Here is a 9,535-nt window from a genome sequence, read left to right as displayed (position 1 = left end):
GCCCATTAGAAGTAGTTGGTACAGTCCAAGGCAGAAAGGAGGGGGCTGAAGAAGGGTGATACCAACTGAGGCTAGGACAGCCAATCGCCCATTAGGAGTAGTTGGTAAAGTCCAAGGCAGAAGCAGGGGGGATGAAGGGGGATGCCAATTGAGACTAGGACAAACAATCCCCCATTAGGATAGAAGCAAAGAAGGGTAATACCAACTGAGACTAAAACCAATCTATTATTAGGAGTAGTTGGTATATTCCAAGGCAGAAGTGGGGGAAAGAAGGGTAATACTGAGACTAGGACAACCAGTCACCCATTAAGAGTAGTTGGTAGAATCCAAGGCAGAAAAGAGGGGGCGGGAGAAAGGTGATACCAACTGAGACTAGGACCGCCAATAACCCATTAGGATTAGTTGGTAAAGTCCAAGGCAGAAGCAGGGGGGATGAAGGGGGATTCCAATTGACACTAGGACAAACAATCAGTTATTAGGATAGAAGTGAAGAAGGGTGATACCACCTGAGACTAAACCAATCAACCATTAGGAATATTTGGTATATTCCAAGGCAGAAATGGGGGAAAGAAGGGTAATACTGAGACTAGGACAACCAGTCACCCATTAAGAGTAGTTGGTACAGTCCAAGGCAGAAAAGAGGGGGCGGGAGAAGGGTGATACCAACTGAGACTAGGACAGCCAATCACCCATTAGGTGTAGTAGGTAAAGTCCAAGGCAGAAGCAGGGGGGATGAAGGGAGATACCAATTGAGACTAGGACAAACAATCCCCCATTATGAGTACTTGGTAGAGTCTAAAGGAGAGGAGGTGGGTGGGGAAGACATGTGATGCCAACTGAGACTAAACCAGTCACCTATTAGGAGTAGTTGGTAGAGTCCAAGGCAGAAGGTGGAAAATAGAAGGGTGATACCACCTGAGATTAAACTAAACACCCATTACAAGTGATTGGTAGAGTCTAAGGGAAAAGCAGGGTGGGGGAGAATTTTGATGCCAATTGAGACTAAACCAATAACCCATTAGGAGTAGTTGGTAGAGTGTTAGGCAGAAAGGGGAGCAGGAGGGAAGAAGAGGACAACCAATCACTCATTTGGAGTAGTTGGAAGAGTCCAAGGTAGTAGTGGGGGGGGGAGGGTGATACCAACTGAGTCTAAGACAACCAGTCACCCTTTAGGAGTAGTTGGTAGAGTCCAGAGCAGAAGGTGGAGGGAGGGAATAAGGGTGATCCCAACTGGTATCAGGACAACCTAGCACCCAGTAGAAGTAGTTGATAGAGTCCAAGGCATAAGCTTGGTGTGGGAAGTAAGGTAATGCCATCTGAGACTAAAACAATCACATGTTAGGATTAGTTGGTAGAGTCCAAGTCAGATGTAAGTGGGAAAAAGGGTGATACCAACTCAGACTAAACCATTCGCTTATTTATTTATTTATTTATTTTTTGAGACAGAGCCTCAAGCTATCCCCCTGGGTAGAGTGACATGGCATTACAGCTCACAGCAATCTCCAACTCCTGGGCTCAAGCGAGTCTCCTGCCTCCGCCTCCCAAGTAGCTGGGACCACAGGCGCCCGCCACAACGCCCCGCTATTTTTTTTTGATTGCAGCCGTCATTGTTGTTTCACGGGTCCGGGCTGGGGATTCGAACCCGCCATCTTAGGTGTACGTGGCTGGCGCCTTAGCCAGTTGAGCTACAGGCGCTGAGCCTAAACCATTCACTTATTATGAGTAGTTGGTACATTCTAAGGCAGAAGTGGAGGTGGAGGGTGATACCAACTGAGACTCAACCAGTCACACATTAGGAGTAGTTGGTAGAGTCCAAGGAAAAACAGAGGAGGACAGAAAGGGTCATAAGAACTGAGACTGGGACAAACAATAACCCATTAGGAGAAGTTGGTAGAGTTTAAGGCAGAAGGGAGATACCAAGTGAGACTTAGGACAACCAATCACCCATTATGAGTAGTTGGTAGAGTCTAAGTCAGAAGTGGAGGACAGGATAGAAGGGTAATGCCAAGTGAGACTAAACCAATTACCCATCAGCAGTAGGTGGTAGAGTCGAAGGTACAATTTTGTGTTGGAAGAAAGGTGATACCAATTGAGACTTGGAACGCCCATCACCCATTAAGAGTAGTTGGGAGAGTCCAAGTAATAATCTTGGGGGGGAAGCCATACCAACTGAAACTAGGACAACCATTCACCCATTAAGAGTGGTTCACAGAGTCCAAGGCAGAATGTGTTGGGGGAAGAAGGGTGATACCATCTGAGACTAGGAAAACCCATCACCAATTAGGAGTAGTTGAGAGAGCCCAAGGCAGATGTGTGGGGGGGAATAAGGGTGATACCAACTGAGACTCAACCATCTCCCATTAGGAGTAGTTGGTAGAGTCTAAGGCAGAAGGTGTGGGGGAAATGCCAACTAAGATTAAGACAACAAATCACCCATTAGTAGTAGAGTCCAAGGTGGAAGGGGTGGGGAAGAAGTGAAGCCAACTGAGACTAAACCAATCATCCATTTGGAGTAGTTGGTAGACTCCAAGGCAGAAGTAGGGGTGGTGGGAAGAAGGGTCATACCAACTGAGACTAAACCAAACCCCCATTAGGAAAAGTTGGTACAGTCTAAGGCAGAAGGGGCGGGGGAGAAGGGAGGGAGAAGTGCACTATTTTGCGAGCATTGTGTTGGGCACCTCTAGTTCCAGCTACTCAGGAGACTGAGGCAAGAGGATAGCTTGGGCCCAAGAGTTTGAGGTTGCTGTGATGATGCTATGTCACTTTACCCAGGGTGACAGAGTGAGACTCTGTATCCAAACAAAAAAAAAAGTGTGATTATTTACCTCTGAGGAATGTAAGTGATTTGGAAAATTAGTCATCTGTGTTCTTATGAAAAGTTTAATCACCATTTCTACAACCTCAGGTCTTCCTTCTCTTGCCTTCCCTTTTGCATTCCTTGGATCCACCTATTATTCTCCCTCTGTAATACAAAACAAGAATGCTTTCATAAGCCTGAGCTACAAACACTGCCCCCAGCTCACCATTGCATATCTATTACTGACCTTTCGTAGAAGGACCTTCATTTTAAAAGGCCCTGCTTCCTTTAATGCATCTCTAATCAGTCTCCCTCTTCGCTGAGTTTGCTCACCTTCCTCAGGGGCTACACTTCTAAAGGACAGACGTTTTCTTTATTTTTTATTTTTTAAGTTTCAGTTCTTGGCACTGTGCTTGGTAAATACTAGCACATAACCAATTTTTCTTCTTTCAATAGACTATATATTCTTACATGGGTTATAGACCCATGGTTTTCAAATTTATTTAGAGTAAAAGGAAACACTTATGTAAGAGTTTTACTATCTATATAGCAGTTATTATGTGTCTGGCAACATTCTCAGTGTTCCATGTGAATTGGTGTAGTTTATCCTCAGGGGAAACCAGTGAAGTAGGTGGCATTACCCAGTCCATTTCACAAACTAGGCAATTGAGGCAAAGAGAGTTTGGCAATTTGTGTTTGATTTCGCAGTTAATACGAAAAAGAAAAAAACCTGGATTTGAACCTAGGCCATTGAGCTCTGGAGTTCATGCTTTTAAGTCATAGATTACATGTGCTTCCTCTCGATGATGTAGTCATAACAATGTTCACTTACCAACTAATTGAAATATATTTATAATTTTATAAGCTTTGTATGCGCAATATCTATTACGCTGACTGAAGGGGAACTTAAACACGCTGCACTCAAGTACACATGCTTGTTAAATGAACGATTTTTTGCTTATGTGTTGGTTGGTTGATTGGTTTTTTTTTTTTTTTTTTTTTTTGCAAAAAGCATATTATAGAAGAGGGCCCATGAATACCACATATTTTAATCCCTTTCAATTCTTCCGGTATTCATGAATTGCCTTCTGTATAACAGGAAAGTCCACTCGTGTTATCTCACTGAAGGTTTGCAACAACCATATGCCTTAGCTATAGTTGTTGGTTTGGGAGCTGATATTACCCTAGAGAGTGTTAATAGTACTGTCACATGGAGGCAAGATCATTTCATATCACTCCTTTGGGCTGTGATATTATCAATAAGCAGAAATAGCAGTGGTTTTGTCATGAATTAGGACAGAAAATAAAATGTAGAAGATCAGAGATTATGGTCCCTTTTATAATCGGATGTTTTGTCCTTAAAAATCATCATTTGTGCAGAGAAGTAGCATAGTATGTTGGTTACAAGCTTGGCTCCTAGACCCAGACTGTCTGGTTTGAATCTCACCTTAACCTGACTGGCTGTGTGACCTTAAACAAGTTATATAGTCTCTCTGTGACTCAGTTTTCTCAGCTGCAAAGTGCTAGTAATAGCATGGATTTCATACACTACTCTGAAAATTAAGGAATTTAACATATGCAGAGTACTTAGAATAAGGTCTCAAAGTAGCAAGTGCTTAAGAAGTGTTAGTTGAATGAATAAATATACCTGCTCACCAACATCTTCCCATATGGTTCTAAATCTCCAATGAGTCCAGAATACATTTCTTAAGTAATGGTATCATAAGCTTAGATTCTCCTTTTTAAATAAAAATCAAACTGTTTTGATGTGTAGGCTCAAAGTCTAATACATGGAGGTCTTGTTTCATTTCAAAAAGGAAAAGTACATATTTTAGGATTAACAAATAAGAATGGTTGGAACAAACACAGAATTAAAACAAATAACTATAAATATATTTTAAAAATTCCAATTCCCTCCCCCAAACACTTTTTTTATGAAGATTAAGGGTCTAATTTAAGTAAACATTCAAAAAGGGAAAAATTAGGGGAGAAAAGTCTATTTCCCCAGCTGGGAAATGTCTGCAGATACAGCGAATACTTAGTCAGCAGATCTCTATTTTTATTCAAGCAGCTTGCCAAGAAATACAGTGGCTGCAGTTTTCTCCTCTCTAATGTGAACTGCAGTTCAGCTAGGAATACTGAAAATGGATGCCCATCCTTTAGTGTGCCTGAGTGGGCGATGGGTAACACACAGGTCAGCAGATTCTTCTGCTCTCTACTATGGGAATTGGCCCAGTTAACAAAGGCAAACTGGGTTAGGTCGAGGTTGATAACATAATGGTACTGTTTGAGTATGCTTCATGCACACTCTCTTGCAAAAATCAGTGTGCAATTTTCTGGTTTCCCATTTGTCATAGAAAGCCATCATGCCAGTGAATGTTTTTCTATAAGCTTCAAGAGTTTCATGCCTTAAAATGTGATGAGTACGTTATGGCTTATACTATGGTTTTATCTACACAATCTGTCTTAACTATCTTTATACTTTTCTTCACACTTTGTGACCACCAGGAATGACTTTGGCTGTCCCACTAAATTTTTGATTGTTAAGTCTTACTAGCCCTTTAGGCCCTGAAGCTAATGCTAGCCCATCCAAAAAGCCCCTATTGGGAAGTGAACATTTCCTTCCCTTAACGCTTTTATTTTTAATTATTAAGTCATATACACATAGATCATGAATACATTTATGCATATGTGGGGTACAATGTGTCGATTTTTTCTTATACAATCTGACATGCTTACATCTAACCAATCAACATAGCTTTTGCTTCATTTACTTGATTGTTGTGTTAAGACATTTATGTTCTACACTTGACAGATTTGACTTGCACCCTATGCTCCATATATGTGGTCCTGTCATTTACCTTTCTATTAAATCTCCCCCTCCCCTCCCTTCCCACTCCATTTCTCTCTTTCATCCTGGGCTGTAGTTGTGTTTTATCTTTCATAAGAAAGTGTGAGTAAATATAACTTGGTTTCATAGAAGTACTGAGTACATTGGATACTTTTTCCTCAATTCTTGAGATACTTTACTTAGGAGAATATGTTCTAGGACCTTCCATGTAAACCTAAAAGAGGTAAAGACTTCATCTATTTTAAGGCTGCATAGTGTTCCATGGTATACATATACCATAATTTATTAATCCATTCATGGGTGTATGGGCACTTGGGCTTCTTCCATGACTTGAATATCATGAATTGAGCTGCAGTGAATAATCTGGTGCAAATATCTTTTTTGAAAACTAATTCTTGGCCTTTTGGATATACTCCTAGTAGAGTAATTGCACGATCCAAGGCAGGTCAAGTTTTAGATCCCTGAGTGTTCTTCAAACTTCTTTCCAAAAGGAACATATTAGTTTGCATTCCCACCAGCAGTGGAAAAGTGTTCCCTTTTCTCCACATCCACACCAACATCTGTATTTGGGGGATTTCGTTATGTGGGCTACTCTTACTGGAGTTAGATGGTATCTCAAAGTGGTTTTGACTTGCATTTCTCTCATGATTAAAGCTGATGAGCATTTTTTCATGTGTCTGTAGACCATGTGCTTGTCTTCTTCAGAGAAGCTTCTGTTCAGATCTCTTGCCCATAGTGAAATTGGATCACTTGTTCTTTTCTTATTGGTAAGTTTGAGTTCTCTGTGGATTCTGGTTATCAGACCTTTGTCGGAAACATAACCTGCAAATATCCTATCCCATTCTGAGGGTTATCTACTTACTTTACTTACTGTGTTCTTGGCAGTGCAGAAGATTTTTAGTTTGATCAGATACCAATAATGTATTTTTGGTATTGCTTCAATTGCCCTGGGAGTCTTCCTCGTAAAGTTTTCTCCCAGTCAAATTTCTTCAACTGTTTCCCCTGCACTCTTTCCAAGAATCTTTATGATTTCATGTCTCAGGTTTAAGTCTTTTATCCAGTGAGAGTCAATTTTTGTTAGAGGTGAAAGATGTGGGTCCAGTTTCAGTCTTCTAGAAGTCACCAGGCAATTCACTCAGCACCATTTGGTAAATAGGGAGTCTTTCCCCCAATTTAAGTTTTTGATAGGCTTATTGAAGATCAAATAACGATAAGTGTCTGGATTTATCTCTTGGTTTTCAATTCTGTTCCATACATCTATCTTTCTATCTTTGTGCCAGTACCATGCTGTTTTGATCACTATAGATTTATAGTATAGTCTGAAGTCTGGTAGTGTGATTCCACCTGATTTGTCTTTGTTTCTGAGTAGTGTCTTGGCTATTTGAGGTTTTTTCTGTTTACATATAAAATGAAGAACTAGTTTTTCCAGATGAAGTTTCCTGTGTATCTGTTTCAGCACAAGGTCACTTTTTATTATGTATTCTATCAATTTATTTTAGGTGCTTTTTAATTCCCCTATTAGATTATAAGCTTTCTGAGGACATTTCTGCATCATCATGATATTGTACACTGTGCTTTGAATGATATTCACCATGTAGTAGATGCATAATGGATATTGACAAGTGACTGTATAAATATAAGATCACTTAATCCGTACAATAATCTAGGAATAAGGTAGATACATTTCTATTTGTAAATTAATGACAATTATAATATTGGTAGTTAACATTAATTGTTGAGAATTTGCTAAACATCAACGTATATGTTTTGAGCATGTCATCCCATCTAATCCTGATAACAATTTTATGAAGTAGGTACTATTATTATCATCATTCTAATTTTACAGATGGAGTGATAGGGACACAGAGAAGTCATGTATTTTGCCAAAACAGCAAATTATAGAGTCTACATTTGAATGAACATTTAGTCAGTCTGTTCCAGATCCTTTTCTCTTTATCACCACACATTTATATTCATAGTTTCATAGAAAGTCAAAGTAGGAATTTAGATTTAAACCCAGGATTTCTGATTGCATGTCTAGTGCATTTTCTATTGTAAAGACCTAGTGCCTTGCCACATAGTAGTTTAACTATTAAACTCTACTTAATCCTTCTCTATAGTTCCTAACATCCATAAAAGGACTTTCTGGTTTTACAAGGCCAATCATTACTATTCTTTCATTTTGTTAACCTTCATGAAATCAGCCATGGCATGACCTAGAACATAAAAGTGTAGAATACATTCAAATTATAAAGGTAATATTGGGTACTAAAATAAAATACCTGAAGCTGAGATCTGTGGGCTACCTAAGATTCAACGTTTATTTGAAGAGGACTATAAATCCAGTACAATCAGGATAGTCAGAACAGTGGTTGAATGGTTATCAGCCTTGGCTACATATCAGGATATCCTGCAAAATGTGTTAAAACAGAGATTACTGAGGTTCACTCATGCTATATCAGAACTTGACTTTTATTTTAGTTCATACCATTGGTCAATTGTTCACTGTGTCAGATGGTAGAGCTGAGCCTGAAATTTAAATTAGAAAAACACTCTATTATAGCATGAGTTACTATTTAATAAATAACATGTATTCTTATTCATAAATTACACTGCATAGAAATAAATTAGAGGTTTTCTTTTATCTACTAACTGTATTATGAATATTTATTATTGAAATTAATACTAAAACAATCATTAAAATTTAGCATCTTCTTTCATATGTATTATTTTAAATACTATGATTTTTTTTAATTTTTATTTTTATTTAAGTAAAAATACTGAATTACTATGTTATCCTCCCCAGAAGTTTGAAAGAAAATTAATTTAAAAAATTCACCCATATATCAGAATCAGAAAGCACAAATCAAAAACCATTGAAAAAGATATAAAAGGAAGTTATTTTGATCATTGAATAAAATGTTGGGGAAAATACATAAAATGCCAGGAAATGAATTCAGAGCTACAACTTCTGGTAGAATATAGGACATATAAGTTCATGACGGAGCAGAATTGCACTTCTCTTCAATTTGGTCTTGAAATCTCTCTCTCTGCAAAGGGAGTATAAACTGTATTACTTATGGGGCTCCAGATTGGGTTGTGGATGTTTACAGTGTCCCTTTCATGAGATAATTCCTTATCCTGGAAGATGGCCTAATGCCTAACTGTTCAACTCATAACCAGGTGTCCCTCTCACAGGAAACATGTTTATGCTGGCAGATGCCACTGTGTCTCTTGTCTGACACATGTTCAGTTTATTCCTGCCAAGATAGGCACTCTTTAAGAGAGCCTTGAAGAAGGAAAGAAAATTAGGTCTAGGTGTGGTAGTCAGTCTGAGTGTGTTTATTCAGAGGAAGCAACACAACAAAAACACCTGAAATAACAAACACAGTTTATTGCTCATAGATTAGAGAGAAGAGGGGTGCTGAAAAGCAGAGCTCTCAACCAGCATGTGGGGAGTGAGCAAAAGAGACAGAAACTATGGGTTGAGGCCTTTATGACACCCAGGAAAATACCAAGCAGATTGATTAGTTTAGAGAAAGCAGATGTGAATTCCATGGGCTCATACTGACAGTTCTCACAGTAGCATGTCTGCGTAGTCCATGTTGGATATAGAATAAGTGGGGTGCATCAAGTACGTTCTGTATTCATGTCCCAAAGAGAGATGGTTACAAGGATGTGGAAATTGGAGAAGGTGGAAAACTGGGAACTGGATCAATGGTAACTAAGTCCTGCTTGTGGTATGAAAAAATTAAACTTAGATTCAGAATGGATACTAAGGTAACATAAAATTATAAGAAAACACTCTAGGTAATATATAAAGATACTGTCCACAACCATGTAAAGCATATCTCAGTTACAAACTTTTTTTTTTGAGACAGAGCCTC

The 9,535-nt window shown here is 38.9% G+C and overlaps 1 long non-coding RNA gene across 1 annotated transcript; it reads left to right on the top strand.

Annotated features, from left to right (window-relative positions):
• The first annotated feature begins 371 nt into the window (after positions 1-371).
• Positions 372-9,072, top strand: LOC105887768. The gene is made up of 3 exons (XR_001161590.2): positions 372-781; positions 1,258-1,265; positions 9,063-9,072. It is a non-coding gene; the product is annotated as an uncharacterized LOC105887768 (long non-coding RNA).
• The last annotated feature ends 463 nt before the right edge of the window (positions 9,073-9,535 follow it).

The sequence above is a fragment of the Otolemur garnettii genome, unplaced genomic scaffold (assembly GCF_000181295.1).
Source record: "Otolemur garnettii isolate 467f Iridium unplaced genomic scaffold, OtoGar3 scaffold00117, whole genome shotgun sequence".
Taxonomy (NCBI): Eukaryota; Metazoa; Chordata; class Mammalia; order Primates; family Galagidae; genus Otolemur; species Otolemur garnettii.
The sequence above is the reverse complement of the archived record's forward strand: the minus strand, read 5'-3'. Positions and strand labels throughout refer to the sequence as shown.